General features: G+C 43.6%; 1 protein-coding gene across 1 annotated transcript in view; it reads right to left on the reverse strand.

The window, feature by feature from the left end:
* Positions 1-13,742, reverse strand: part of CDH13 (cadherin 13) — a 1,069,738-nt gene that overhangs the window by 170,916 nt on the left and 885,080 nt on the right. The window lies entirely within an intron of this gene.

Below are 13,742 nucleotides of genomic sequence, written 5' to 3' on the forward strand. Positions count from 1 at the left end.
ACCCAAGGCAGTGAATATTTGACATTCAGTGTGGTTCTACTGAAACATTTATTTGGTGTCTACTAGGTTCAGATAACTCTGCTAGGGTGTGATAAATGATAGACATCCTACTTTTGGTGCATTTCTATTGCAGGGAAATGAACACAAAGCAAATATGAAAGGTATTTTAAGATAAGTGTTGTCAGAATGGTACCAATTAAGGTCTATGTGAAGGGGGTCAGACAGGGGGTCCTCAGGAAGCCTACTGGTCCCTGTTTAATTCACTAAACATTTACTGAGCACTTACTATGAGTTAGGCATTATGCTAGATGGTGGGATACATAATAGAAATCAAGTCTAGTGGGGAGAACCACCACCCAGGTAATGTCAGTAGAACAAGAAGGGAATATTACAGAGTTCTGTGATATCACAGAGGAGAGGCCACTTAACCTAGACATTGTGCATCATGGGGTGAGGGCTGGAGGAGACAAAGGAGAGATAGCTGCAGAAAGGAATATCCTACTATAGGATTAGAAATGGGGTCTGGAAGTGAAAGTCAATTTCTATGGGAGAAGATGGGAGGCATTAATCCTAAAACTTTATTAAGTTAAGTCATTCAATAAGAAGTGAAGGCTGATTCTGATTCTGTTTAGGACACTGACAGGACAAGAAGAAGTATGCTCCCCACCTTCAAAGAACTCACAGCTTGGAGGAAGATACAACACATATAAGCGGCTCCGCAAGGCAGTAGGCAGCATGCGTAGGTGAGCCATGTACTCATAGGTTCAGAATGTGAATGGCATGGCTGGGAATGCTTCAGTGGCTTTTCAGTGGCTTCAGGTTAATGTAAGGCAGGAGCTGAGCTTTAAAGGATGGGTGTGAGGGAAGTGAATTCAGAGAAGGAGCAAAAGCCTGGGAACAAGCGTGGGGTGGCCAGCAGGGACAGGGCCACTGATGTAGTTAGAGTCAAGGCTTGTGAGGTAGAGAGACACAGGCCAGTGGTTCTTGAAAGGACCTCAGGGATCATTTGTTCTAGCCCACCTTCAAGGAACTCACAGCATGAGAAAATAGAGAAAATCCCAAGAGCACATGGCTGCCTGGAGGCAGAGCTAAACATGCTAAAGAATTTCTTGGGTTTATTTGCTTGGTGGAGACAAGGAAGTACATGCCCCTAAAGTTGAAATGAAATAAAATGCAATTAAAATGTACTTTCTCTATGATTTTAATATTTTCACAATCTACTGTGTACTGCATTATCTTGTATCTTCTAACTTTTTGGCCCTGATCTGTTATAGCAACATTATGCCTGGTACGAGGAGGGGCTTAAGACATACAGTCTGAGTCAGTGCTACCTGAACATTGGGCATTTCAGAACCCCCCGGAGGGCACACTGAGACACTGCCAACGTTTATGATTCGGGACGTCCAGGGAGGGGCCCAAGGATCTGAATGTCTGTCACTTTTCTTGGAGATGTTGACCCTGCTGATCCAGGGCTACACGTTGACTAGTGCTGTTCTGAATGGACATGGGACTAAATGCAGGTGAGCATTATTAAATTATATATTTAACTTAAAACTCATCTGGTTATGATGCAATTTAAATGAAAAACAGAAAACATAGTTTTCTAAATGTTCTGTCTCTGTGAAGGTCCTCCCCCTCCACTTTCTAGAAAACACACATGCACTCTAAGACACCAAACGGCACTACTGTCCAGCCCGTTTCCAGTTGTCTTCTAGATGTCTTTACTGGATTCTCACCCTCAATCCTCATGGGCCAACGTCAGAATGTGTCTCCCCCTGCAGCCTAGTGCCTCTTCCTGGAGCCATCACTCCAAGCTGGAACCTGGGAGTTGTCCTCAGCAATTTCCTCTCTGCCTCAGACAACCAATCATCACGTGCTGCTGATTTTGCCACCCCAGCCTCTCTTGAGGGCATCCTCTTCTCTCCAACACCCCTGCTGTCACAGGACTCCAGGCCCTCATCTTTTCTCACCTGAATTACTGTAACAGCTTCCTGATCGCCCTTCTGCTTCCTTCTAAACCACTCTCCACCCCAGAGCCAGCCAGAGAGAGCTGTCTGAACTGCCTTCTGACCACAGGACTCTCCTTAAAACCCTTCAGTAGCTCCAGGACAATGTCCCAGTTCCTTGAGCATGAAAGACAAACCCTCCATGGTCCTAGCTCCCAGATCTCTTTGCTCAGCGGGATATTCCTGTTACTCTGAGCTACCTGCAGTTCACACCATCTCCGGCTTCTCACTCCTCTGTACTTTTGCTCGTGCCGAATCCTCTAAACCCTATGCATTTTGTTCCCCTGGGAAATTACTACTTGTCCTTATAAACCTTGCTTAGATATTGCCTCCCCCATAAAACACTGCCTCCCCAGAGTTACTCCTTCCTCCTCTGCGTGAGCTCTGTCAATATTTATGGTGAACATTTCCCTCTTGGTTGACTTGATGACATAGCACAACAATTTTCTCTTCACATGTCTGTCTCTGTGATTACACTGTGAGATGCTCAATGTCAGGTTCAGGTATCAAGCACAGTGCTCTGTGGAAGGGAACTGTAAACACCATCAAGCTTTTGGCTGTAGACGCTTCCATATCTTCTATGGCAGACAGAATAATGGCCCCAAAGATGTCCAGTTTCTAACTCCTGGAACCTGTGAATATGTTATGTTATGTGGCAAAAGGGGCTTTGTTAAAGATCTTGAGATTGGGGAGACTACCTGGGATTATCTGAATGGACCCAAAATAAGCACAAGTGTCCTTATAAGAGGGTGGCAGAAAAGTCAGAGACAGAGATTGGTTTAAAGATGCTACATTGCTGGCATCAAGATGGAAGGAGAGGCCAGGAGCCAAGGAATACAAGTGGCCTCTAGAAGCTGGAAAAAGCAAGGAAATGCATTCTCCTCTCAAGCATCCAAAAAGAACCAGCTCTGCTGACACCTCCATTTTAGCCCAGTGAGATTCATTTTGGACTTCTGATCTCCAGAACTGTGAGACAATAAATTTGTGTTGTTTTAAGCCACTGATTTTGTGGTCATTTGTTATGGCAGCCACAGGAAGCTGATGCACCTCCTCTGGAGAGTGGCCACAGAGCTTCCTGGAAAGCTGAGATGCCACCAGCCCGCCCGCCCCACAAGGCGCTCAGCCTCACCAGTCACAGTCCTCATTTCACCCCCCCCGCTGCCACCCTCCCAAGATTGTCCGCCTTCCCAGAATAGCATCCTCTATCTTGTCTCTGGAAAACATTTCCATTTCGATCCTTTGAAGTGTGATGTCAACCAGACCTTTCCTGCACAATCTGTCCAGTAGGAAGACGAACATCCTCCCATCTACAAAGTGGTAAATATCAAATCAGTTGTTAGAGAATTTTCTCTTCAGACTGTGTGGTTTCCAATATGTCAGCCACTTTTTAACTACTTACGTACTTATGATAGTCCTTGGTGAGGGCAAAGACCCTGTCTCGGACTTATTCCTGCCATATCCCCAGTGTCTAGCCCCCTGGGACACTGAGGTCCCAACACACTGCCTTTATGTGGTCATTGGGTTAGCCTTTGAAACTAAGTTGAACTTATTCTAAATCACCTGGGGGAAAAAATCACACAAACTAGTCCAGTGTCTGGCATTCTAGGAAATGTTTGATGACTAAATAAATCAAGGGATGGCTATGTTGATCAAAGAGAGTAAACTTGACCTCAGGGTTTCGATATGCTGGGTTGCAGAGGTTGGTGATCCAAAGACAGGAGCTGGGCAAGGTCAGCTAGTCTCTAGGTCTGGTTATGCAGAGTAGGGTAGGCTGATGAGGCTTTGGCTTTCCAGGAGTGGGTGGAAAGGTCCTTCCCCTTTGGGGAGGGGTCCATGCAAAGGGAGTCTCATGCACTTTTGAGCGGGTGGGGTGGGCTATCCACCCCAAGGCAGATGCCCCATGGCTGGTCCTAACGCTAGACTCAGCCCTTGTCCAGTCACACACCCTGAGGTGTGTGAGACAAGAGGAGGAATGATAAAGGTGGAACAACTGGGGAGGGTTAGATGGAAATAACCTTTCAAAAACAAAAAAAAGGGTGGAGGGACAAGAGAATGTTGCTCAGCAGAGCCATCTGGGGGCTGTCTCAGATGACTCTGGGGGGCAATATTTGTCACAGTATAAAATTGGGAAACCGGTATTCCTGTCATTCACCAAACTCTCTCTGAAAGCAAATAGCTTTCCTTGGGTTTCAATTTATTACCACCTAAAATGTCATTCTCTGTATGGGTAATAAAAGATAATACGTTTTATGGTGGCTCCTTATGTTAAGGTTTTACAAAACCCTTTATTAAATGATCTGCATTGAATCTAAATGAATCTTACTAGGTTACATGAAATAGCAAGGTGGTTTTTTTCCTTCTCTCTCCCCCAAATCAAGTGCAGTTAGAAGGATGGTGCTCTCTGTATGTTTTCTAATCACAGAAGGTAATGCTTTTAAGGTCAGACTAAAAATTGTGTTCTGCTGTGTAATCGGCTTCACAAAGTTACATGCCGGTCAAAATGTCCAGAAAATTCAATTACTGACCCCCAGTGACAAAAGCACATGAGCCTACCAAGGGCTGGTGGACGTTTCTAAAATTGGCTTCTAAATGCCTACAACCTGCAGCAATTCAGCTTTATAAGCTTTGACTAACATCAGTTCTCTGCATGATAATGGCCCCTGCCCATTAATTTCGGGTGTTTAATCAGTACTACAGTCTCTACTCAGAAAAGTGCAATCTAAGTGGGCTTCCTGGAGTTCCATTAATCCTCTGTTTCTTAGAACATCTTTCTGTTCAGATGTTATCTCCTAATCAAATCTACCACTCAGGATGGTGTAGATTGGATCCCCACCCCATGTCCCCCATGCCCCCCGCCACTATTGAAGCTTTAATCCCCACTGTAACTGTTGATGGTGGGAAATCCTATTATGGTAATTGAAAGGTGGGGCCTTGAAGAAGTGATTAGATTGTAAGACCATGCCATAGTGAATGGATTAATAATGGTGGTCAGGGGAGTGGTTCTGAGTGTTTTAAAAGTAGAGCACATGAGAGTCTCTCTCTCTCTGCTCCACCATTTTCTGCCATGTGAGACCCCTGGGTCACTGTTGCCACCACCAGATGTGTTCCCTGGACATTGGACTTCCCAGCCTCTGAAACTGTAAGCTTTTCTTTTCTTACAAATTACACAGTTCCAGGTATTTTGTTATAAGCAACAGCAATGGACTAATATACAAGATTACTAGGTTACTTTTAATCAGCATTATAAGTTGCCCCTTAAGTCAAATGCATTTTTATGCAAAGCTTACTTTGGTTTAGAGTTCTATTGCTGGCAGTAATTGTAGCTTTTGAAACAAAGGAGCCCGCTGAGAGAGTAATGAATCAGTAAATGACACCCACCCACACTGGCCATGGACAGGAAAGCAATTCTAGACACCACCTTTATGCTGTCATTGGGTTACACTCTTTGAAAATAAATTGAACTAATCCTAAATCATCTGAGGAAAAAATCACACAAGATAGATTCCAATTACACCACGGCCGTTGTTCCAAAAGCTAATTCACATACCAGCGAGGAAAAGCAATGAGAATAACCTGGCCATCGGTTATTCTGGAAGCCTCTCCTGTTGATTTCATGCCTGCCACAGTCAGCCCTTTTTGGTCTCCTTCCTTCAGCATTATTTGCACAAGATGCCTAATGGACTGCAATCCCCTGCCCTGTTTGTGCACGGCCCCTTTATGTGATCCTGGCCTCACCTTTTGCTTTGTTCTTGAAACTGTACTGGCTCTGCTGACAAGAGCTAAGCCTGTTAACATCCCAGACTGTTTGTTGAGTAGGGAACAAGGAGTCAAATGTTATGACTTAACATTTGGTCTTGCCCTTTGCTGGCTCAGCCTCGCAGACAGACAGAATGTGGATAAAGATGAGTGGGTTTTTCTTCACAAGCAATAAAACTCACAAACATGCCCTCAGAGGGATCCCTTTCATTTCATTTAAAAAATAACAATAAATAGAGCGTCTGCCTTCCCTCTGGCCCCTCTCCAGAATCCTTTTTTGGAGTGGGGGGGAGTTGAACTCTACTGCTACTCTCTTTGGGAGGAAACCCCAGTGCCTTAGGTCCTTGTCCCAGTGGGGGAACAGACCTCAGCCCTGGCGTGAAAACTGACCTCTGTGCCTCATGCTCCCTGCTGGCTCTAACCCCAAGCTGTGGGCCTTCCCACTCCAGTCCACAAGTGCCCATTCCTTGCCAGTCCAATTGGGCTCCACTTGGGCCTTCTGTCATTATAATAATCATGGCTACATCCATTGACTTACCATACACTGGAAACAGTGTCCCACCCACAGAAGAGATGCTCCATAAATCCTGGACAGGTGCATGAGCTTTTAAAATCAAAGCAACTAAAAACAGCAGCTCCTCAAAGAGAGTGAGGGGTTATCTCCATGGCCTAGAGTAGGTTGAATGGTGGCTTTTCCCAAAAGACATGTCCAAGTCCTAAGCCCCAGTACCTGTGAATGCCATCTTATTTAGAAAAAGGATCTTCATGTTAAGAATCTCAAGATGCAATTATTCTGGATTAACTGGGTGGTCCCCAAATCCACGAGTGTCTTTACAAGAGACAGAAGAGGAGAAGAGAGAGACACACAGGAGGAGGCCATGTGAAGACAGAAACAGATACTGGAGTGATGCAGCCACAAGGCACAAGCCAAGGAAGGCCTGGAGACACCAGAAGCCGGGAGGAGCAAGGCAAGGACCTTCCCTGGAGCCTCCAGAGGGAGCAGGGCCCTGCCATACCTTAATTTCAAACTCCAGGCCTCCAGGACTGTGAGAAAATACATTTTTGTTGTAATAAGCTTCCCAGTTTGTGGTGATCTATTACAACATCCCTGGGAAATACCTACATCGGGTTAAATGCACACTTCACCAATGACCGTTCTGCTCAGGGAGTGGAGCGCATGTTTTACACTTAGAGTTCAGTCCAGGTGCGCCGATAAGGTTGATTTGGGGTCTGGTTGGGGTCCTTGGGAATTTTTCCTGTTCAAGAGAGCTCAGTCTTCAGGGAACTCTGTCAGCTATGAATTTCATTCTCTTTGGCTGTCAACACACTGTCTTATGTTAGCAGTGGTACTTTCCAGTGGTTTGGGTAAACGTCCTATGCCTGGAAAGTGAACCATCTCCCCCCTTGATAGTCCTGGGTCACCCAGTCTCCTGTGCGTCCTGACCACCTTCACAAGCAGCGTGCCTTGGGACAGGGAGTGGGGATGGGAAAAATCCATTTATTTTTCCATGGGCAGACTATTTTGTCTTCTCTACATCTTTTCTCCCTCTCTTTTTTCTCTATTAGAGACATGTACAATTTGCATTGTAAAGCAGTACCTTAAAATTTCAAAAGCACAGTGTTTAAACAAAAAAATAAACAAACAAAACAAACATAAAAAACCTCTCCAAAGGGATACTTCTGGCATTAGGTCTATGCCATTTAAACGTATTTTTTGGGTCCCTTCTAAGTTGTATTAAGGGCCTAATGAAGAAAATGTATTAAGCTAAGAGTCATGTAACCCAGACGTCTGGGTAAAGCAAAACAGACTTCAGTGGAGTGCCACCCTGCAGAAGCAGCCTGGTCACGCCTACAGTGCTGAGAGCAGTGCCCATGGAGCTGGCATCTTGGGACTCTGTTGCTCTCTTTCACTCACATCTTAGTAAGCCCAGTCTTCAGGTGAGGAACCCGAGGCTCAGAGAGGATTCATTCATTCATCCCACAGACATTTGCTGTGGGCCCCCTGAGGGCCAGGTGCTCTTCTAGCTGGTGGGGTAGAGCCACTGACAAAAGTCCCAAAGATTCCCCTTTCCATGGAGCTAACTTACATTCTGGATGAGGAGACAGATTATAAGCAAGATCCATAGTGGTAAGGGTGAAAGGAAACATTGAATAAGAAAGGGATGGAGAGTTCCAGGGTGGGGGGCTAGAGGCTCCATTTAAATAGGGTGGCCTGAGAAGGTCACATCTGAGTAAAGCCATGAAGAGAGTAAGGAGGATTCATGTGGATGTTCTGGAGAAGAACATTCCAGAGAAGAGAACCAGCTAGTGCGAAGGTCCTGAGGCAGCAGCACATGGGATGGATATTTAAATCTGAAGTATTGAAAAAAACACTGATATCCACTCTTGGTTCCTGAAGACTGATTTCTGACATTCTTTCCCTTCCACTCCATTCTTGTTCAAGGAAGTGAGCACCTGTTTAAAATGAGGGGAGATACTGGGCCTGTTCTCATGGACAAATGACTCCACTGTAAGCTTTAGGAGGGCAGAGACCATGCCTGCTTTCCAAATGGCCTTATTCATTTGTTGGGTCAATGAACAAATGTAGTAATGATTTTTATAAAAGAAAAAAACAAAGATCTTGATCATTTCTAAGTAAATAAAAAGCACATTTCCTTCAAGGCTAACTAAAATACAATCTTCCCAAATTTCATGATAGATACAGAATCAAAGGTTGGAATTTTAATAATATAAAAGCACTCAAAAAATAAACAAAATAAATGGCACCATCTATGGGGAATGCACCTTTCTTTTTTCTTTTTCTTTCTTTCTTTTTAAAAAATAAATATTAACTCTCACAAATAGAGGTCTGTTATCTAACAGAGATGCTATGTATTGCTCTTCTGCCTAGCAACCAACACAAGCATTTGGCAGCTCTCAAACTTGGTACTTACAATCAACTCCAACATCATGGAAACTTTAATAAGAACACAAAGAAGTAGAAAAATACATGGACTTATTAGAAATGCACAGAAATACCAACTGGGTATGGAGTTGCCTTGATCTTAGATTTAAAACCTTACCAGACCCAATTTAATTGATTACCAAGTTGATCAATTCTACCTCCTTAATTTGTCCACATCTGTCTTCTTTCCATTCTCACTACTTCTTTAGTTCAGGCTGCAAAAAATAGCCCCAACTGGTTTCTCTGGGTCCCATATCAAGACTGCAAGCACACTTTCATTAGACTGATCTTCCCAACATTCAAGTCTGACCACTCTGCTACACTTCTCTAAATCCTTCCATAGCTCCCCACTGCTACCAGGATACTGTCTAAATTCTGTGGACTTTATCAGAGGCCCTTGGAGATTCATCCCCCTCTGGCCACATTTTCTACATTCCTTCCCTCATCCACTGTCTACCAGCAATACTTAACCGCTGGCCATAGTTCGCCAAACATGCCAGGTTTTCTCCACCTCTGTGCCTTTGCAAATACTGTTCCCCTTGCCTGGGACAGCCTTCACCCATGTGTCCCCAGGCAAGCACCAACTCATTGTATAAGTCTCCAGTCAAATGTTACTTCTCCGTGAAGCTTGCCTTGATTCTGATTTTCTGCACTCACACTGTGCCTTACACTACACTGTGCCTGCATTTCATATCAGATCTGGCTTATCACAACTGCACATGTGGGTCCCTGTTAGCCTGTGAGATATCAAGGGCTGTGTTGCCATTCACACCAGCACAGCTCTTGGGAGAACGCAGGTGCTGAATACACACTTGTGAAAGGAGTGAATGACGGGGTAGGAAGTCAGCCTTACAAGGGCTCTCCTGGTGATTCACAGTCCCCTGGATCAGCCAGGATCCCCCTTGCTGTGGCTGAAACAATGAGGTGGATTGGGGATGGTGTTGTGATCTTTAGAATCAGGCAGTGCTAGAAGCAGCCCTGTTTCACCTCTTGCTACCCTTGTGGACCTAGACAAACTAATAACTTTCTTTGTGTTTCTAGTACCCTCTTCGAAAATGGGACTTTCATCATCTACCTTGAAGGGTTAGCATGAGGATTAAATAAGAGGATATGTGCAAAATGCTTCACAAATCATGTGGGGAACACAATAGATGGAAAACATTAGAAGAGTGACTCCACCACCCACCAGCTGCATATGTGACTGTGGGCAAGTCAACCTCACTAAGCTTCTGTGTCATCATTTGTAAAATAGGGGAAATAATCATATCTACTTCATGGCATCATTGTGAGGGCTAAATAAAACGATACATGCACAACACTCAGTAGTGAACATTTATTGAGCACTTATTGCTATATTACTGCACTTGATAGTCCCTCCTATCATACCACCTGCCACTCTGATTTGTGCCAATCTGTAAGTTGTTTGAAGTCAGAGATCACCTATGTCTTTTGATTGTCATACCCTTGACACCTAACATACTGTCAGGCATGTAGTAGATGCTCATTAAACATTAGGAGACCCAATGCCTGAACAGATGCCCCTGCTCTCTCCACCTCTCTAAACTGTACCCATCTTTGAAGGCTCAGCACAAGCTTCTCCTCTTCTCCACATATTCTTCCCTTGTTCCTGCTGTGGAATATGACCTCTTCTGCTTCTGAACACCCTCAACACTGGTGTGGCTCACATTTGCCCACTTCCCTGTAATATATCTCAGTCTGGGAGCCTCAATGGTTATTTAAATTTTAACCAGCCCAAATGATGTATTGTGCTTGCTCAGCCATGGCCCTTAACAGAGCTCTAAATCAGCCAGGCACTCATTGCTGGGTCTGTACTCTGGAACCCTAAGTCCCAGCAGATTTTATCATCCAGGAAAATGCCCTGTGGCTGCAAGAAATGGTTAATTTTACAAGGTCTGAGCAAGTTAGAAATGGTTAGACACTTCCCCATACAGGAATGACTGGCCAGTGATATATTCTCACAGATGTACCGTTTGAACATTCTCATAATACTCTGAGAAAAAAAAATGTATTCAAATCCACCAAGCACAGCTCTTTGCAGCATTGAAGACTGCTACTGTTTAAGCCAGAGGCACCCACATTAAAAATAAATGCTTAGTAGGAGAATATTTAATGACATGGAAAATGTTTCTATTGCACTGTTGAGAAGAAAAAGCAGGTTACAAAATTGTATGAACAACGAGATCCCAGTTTTGTAAAAAAATGCATTTATACATCACAATATACAAATAGAGCAGGAGAATTATATATATACAGCAAGATATTAACGGCTCTTATCCCTGGATAATGTAGTTATGTAATTTTTATTTTATCCTTTATATCCTTTTCTGATTTTCTAATTTTTTGCAATAAACATATATTGTTTAGTGGTCAGAAAAGAGAATAAGTTTTATTATCAGAACTACAATATGATGGTTGAGGTGTTTTGAATGTGTCCACGTTATTTTAATGGGGATGTGTCAGCTCTGGGTGATGGCTGAGGTCTCTTACCCCTCTTACCTCCTGAGCCCTCTAGGAATTACTGTGAACCCATGAGTCCCAGGCTTTGCCCGAAAGCAGACAACCATTTCCTTGAATCAAGATGCAACGGCCGTTAGTGATTCCAACAGGGACATCGGCAAAGACTTCACCTTACAATAGAAAGAAGGTACTAAGTAAAGAACATCACCTATTGCTGGCTCTTTAAATGTCACCGTGCAGGCCTGAACATTTACATCTCAGACATCCCCAGAGAGCCAGACCTGACATCTGTTAGGGAGGCAACCAAAAACTCAACGAAATGTTAATTGGCACCAAGGTGTGACACTGGGGTCCTTAAAAGGTTGTGCGGGGGGACTTGGTCTTTTTCTATTCCTCTTTTCCTCCTTTAATTTGGTCTTTCATAAACCATGAGGGGGATCTGGCCAGTGAACACAGGAGGACGGGTGTTGTTTAACTCTTTCTATGCAAAGACGTCCATCATCATAGGCTGTTCTGTGACTCTGACTGCACCAGGATGCCTACTATTTGGACGGAAATAAAAGCCTGCAGCCAATCAGCAGGCTGGTTTCCAACACCCCAGTTTTCAGGGAGATATAAATTGGGGATCAAATATGAAAGCAATTGATTATTTTGTCCACAAATGTCATCTAAATGTCTGGCACTGTGTTTATCAGTCATTTTAAAATACAGTGAACTGGACATTATCAAGAAAGTGAAAAGACAGCTTACAGAATGGGAGAAAATATTTAGCAAATCATGTCTCTGATAAGGGTGTAACATTGGAACATATAAAGAACACTTACAACTCAGCAACAAAAAGACAAGCAACCCAGTTAAAATTTAGGCAAAAGACTTGAATAACACTTCTCCAAAGAAAATATGAAGCACATGAAAAGATGCTCAAACATCACTAATCATTAGAGAAAGGCAAATCAAGGCTACAGTGAGATAGCACCTCACGCCCATTAGGATGGCTACTATATAAGACAAAACAGAACTTGTTATTTTAACAAGTGTTGGAGAGGATGTGAAGAAAATGGAATGCTGTGCACTGTTGATTAGAAAATAAAATGATGCTGTAGAAAACAGAACAGTGTTTTCTCAAAAAGTTAAACATAGAATTGCTACTCCTAGGTACATATGGAAAAAATTGAAAATAGGTACTCAAAAACATGTACATACGTTCACAGCATAGCACAGTGGCCAAAGGTAAAAACAGTTGCAAAGGTTAATCACTGGAAGGGTGGATAGACAAAATGTGGAATCTCCACACAGCGGAATAATATTCAGCCACAAAAAGGAACGAAGCACTGATACATGCTACAACATGGGTGAAGCTCAAAACATGATGCTAAGTGAAGAGCCCAGACACAAAATGATGCATATTATTAGATTCCATTTATATGAAATGTCCAGAATAGCTCAATTCATAAAGGCAGAAAGCAAAATGTTGTTTGTTAGGCACAGGGGGAGTGGAGAAGGGAAGAAACTACTGACAGGTCTGGAGTTTCGTTCTGGAGTGAGGAAGAGGCTTTGGCACTCGACAGAGGTGATGGTTGCAAAACACTGTGAACATGCTCAATGCTTCTGAATTGTTCACTTTAAAATGGTTAATTTTATGTCATGTGAATTTTGCCTCAATTAAAAAAAAGCAACAAAGTGTCTGCTGTGTGCCAGTGTCTGGGGCTACAAAGGTGAGGAGAACAGGCATGGACCTTGCTCTTTTGCAGACTGCAGCCCAGTGTGAGAGGCAGATGTTAATCCCATGAATTCCTGCTAAATTCCAACCATGAATTGAGAGATGAAGGAGAGGCTCAGGTGCGACAAAAGCTCCTATAAGTAGATCTTGAGCTTCTCTCAGAGATCTGGGAAGCTTCTCAAGAAATGGGTGGTTGAGCTGAAATCTGGGGCAAGATTAGGAGATTATTAGGGTAATGGGATAGGGCGAGGGGAAGGATGTTCCAGATCGAGAATGGCATGTGCAAAGGCCCTGTGATGAGAGTGGGCGAGACAGAAACCCCCAGGCTGGAGTGCAGAATGGAAGGGAGACTTGGCATGAGAAGGGGCTGGGCAGAGGGAGTCAGACCATGCCGGCCTTGCAAACCCATGGATGAACTTGGACAGGTCCCTGAGAAATGGGATGCCCACAGGAGTGTTTTAGGAGGAGGTTGACATGATAAATTCATACTTGCTATGGTGTGGGGCATCTGTCTTTTTTTTTGTAATAGTTTTATTGAGATATAATTCACATATGACATAATTCACCCACTTAAAGTGTACAATTCAATAATTTTTAGCATATTTACAGAGTTGTACAACTATCACCATAACCAATTTTAGAACATTTTCATCACCCCAAAGAGAAATCCCATAGCCACTAGCAGTCACCCCTGCATTAATTTCCTAGGGCTCCTGTAGCCCAGTATCACAAACTGGGTGTTTTAAAGTAGCAGAGATATATTGTCTCTCAGTACTTCATTATTATGACCAAAAAGTATGCTGCTGTATGGATAGACCACATTTTGCTTATGTATCCA

Source organism: Cynocephalus volans, chromosome 10, assembly GCF_027409185.1.
Source record: "Cynocephalus volans isolate mCynVol1 chromosome 10, mCynVol1.pri, whole genome shotgun sequence".
NCBI classification, from domain to species: Eukaryota; Metazoa; Chordata; class Mammalia; order Dermoptera; family Cynocephalidae; genus Cynocephalus; species Cynocephalus volans.